Source organism: Phaseolus vulgaris, chromosome 6, assembly GCF_051622355.1.
Source record: "Phaseolus vulgaris cultivar YP4 chromosome 6, ASM5162235v1, whole genome shotgun sequence".
Classification (NCBI taxonomy): domain Eukaryota; kingdom Viridiplantae; phylum Streptophyta; class Magnoliopsida; order Fabales; family Fabaceae; genus Phaseolus; species Phaseolus vulgaris.
In genome coordinates, this window is record NC_143503.1 from 462,501 (window position 1) to 465,000 (window position 2,500).

Here is a 2,500-nt window from a genome sequence, read left to right on the forward strand (position 1 = left end):
CATACCCCCTTTCATGATGCTCACAAGTCTAGAAATGAGCCACACAACGAAAATCCCACCAGCGTGCCACAAATCCACATAACAGATTCACATTTTTTCCCACCGGGTCAGTCGGCCGGAACCGACGGCGGCCACCACCATGCCGCTGCCCACAACGGGTGACACCAACCCAAGTTGGTGGATCACCCATGTGTGGGCGTTTTGACTTGCCCCACCACAAAGCAAGCCAAAACAGGGGGGAATGAAGGGACCGCACCAGAATTTTCCATGGTGCAAGAGCTGGCTGCATTGAGGAACACCCCCCCCCTATAATAGCTAAATATGCAAAAGCCACTTTTGTACAAGTAGATACACTTTTTTTGAGTAGACATAAGTTCTGTTTTGGGACCTAGAGAACGAATTTTCACGAGATTTTTTGCAGGGATCCTCATAAAAATGGTACAACATTGCCTGCAAAAAATTAGAATTTTTCGACATGGGGAAGTATTTTTTTTATTTTTCCAAAGACCCGAAATGTGGAAAATCGGGAAAAATGGAAAAACGTATCTAGACACCGTATTTTTGCGTGATTTTTTCCAGTCCATCCCATAATAATATCAAGAAGGTGCCCACCAAGTTTCGTTAGGATTGGCCAAGGTTTCGAATTTTCATGAATTTTTTTCAAAACCCTCTATTTTCCAACATTTCAAAAATTCAAAACCACATCAAGATGGCTTGGTTTTGATACCAAACTTTCTAGACCTCATTCTGCATGCATTTGTGACACTTTCCAACCAACAAAACTCAAAAACCACCACTTTGAAAATTTCATGATTCTTGGCACACCACCAAGTCACAAAATCAAGCCAAAACACCAAAATCTTGGAACTTGGCTATGCACCAACCATGCCAAGATCAATTCCTTTTGATCCCAAACTTCTCCCACATCACTTTGAAGGCATTTGTGAGGATTGAGTCCAGCCACTTTTCCAAAACCATGATTTTCGTTTTTCACCAAAATCACCACCAAGTCACAAAATCAAGCCAAAACTCCAAAATCATGGAACTTGGCTATGCACCAACCATGCCAAGATCAATTCCTTTTGATCCCAAACTTCTCCCACATCACTTTGAAGGCATTTGTGAGGATTGAGTCCAGCCAGTTTTCCAAAACCAACATTTTCGTTTTTCACCAAAATCACCACCAAGCCACAAAATCAAGCCAAAAATCCAAAATCATGGAACTTGGCTATGAACCAACCATGCCAAGATCAATTCCTTTTGATCCCAAACTTCTCCCACATCACTTTGAAGGCATTTGTGAGGATTGAGTCCAGCCACTTTTCCAAAACCATGATTTTCGTTTTTCACCAAAATCACCACCAAGTCACAAAATCAAGCCAAAAATCCAAAATCATGGAACTTGGCTATGCACCAACCATGCCAAGATCAATTCCTTTTGATCCCAAACTTCTCCCACATCACTTTGAAGGCATTTGTGAGAATTGAGTCCAGCCACTTTTCCAAAACCATGATTTTCGTTTTTCACCAAAATCACCACCAAGTCACAAAATCAAGCCAAAAATCCAAAATCATGGAACTTGGCTATGCACCAACCATGCCAAGATCAATTCCTTTTGATCCCAAACTTCTCCCACATCACTTTGAAGGCATTTGTGAGGATTGAGTCCAGCCAGTTTTCCAAAACCAACATTTTCGTTTTTCACCAAAATCACCACCAAGCCACAAAATCAAGCCAAAAATCCAAAATCATGAACTTGGCTATGCACCAACCATGTCAAGATCAATTCCTTTTGATCCCAAACTTCTCACACATCACTTTGAAGGCATTTGTGAGGATTGAGTCCAGCCAGTTTTCCAAAACCATGATTTTCGTTTTTCACCAAAATCACCACCAAGCCACAAAATCAAGCCAAAACACCAAAATCATGAACTTGGCTATGCACCAACCATGTCAAGATCAATTCCTTTTGATCCCAAACTTCTCCCACATCACTTTGGAGGCATTTGTGAGGATTGAGTCCAGCCAATTTTCCAAAACCAACATTTTCGTTTTTCACCAAAATCACCACCAAGTCACAAAATCATGAACTTGGCTATGCACCAACCATGTCAAGATCAATTCCTTTTGATCCCAAACTTCTCCCACATCACTTTGAAGGCATTTGTGAGGATTGAGTCCAGCCAGTTTTCCAAAACCATGATTTTCGTTTTTCACCAAAATCACCACCAAGTCACAAAATCAAGCCAAAACACCAAAATCATGGAACTTGCTATGCACCAACCATGCCAAGATCAATTCCTTTTGATCCCAAACTTCTCCCACATCACTTTGAAGGCATTTGTGAGGATTGAGTCCAGCCAGTTTTCCAAAACCATGATTTTCGTTTTTCACCAAAATCACCACCAAGTCACAAAATCAAGCCAAAACACCAAAATCATGGAACTTGCTATGCACCAACCATGCCAAGATCAATTCCTTTTGATCCCAAACTTCTCC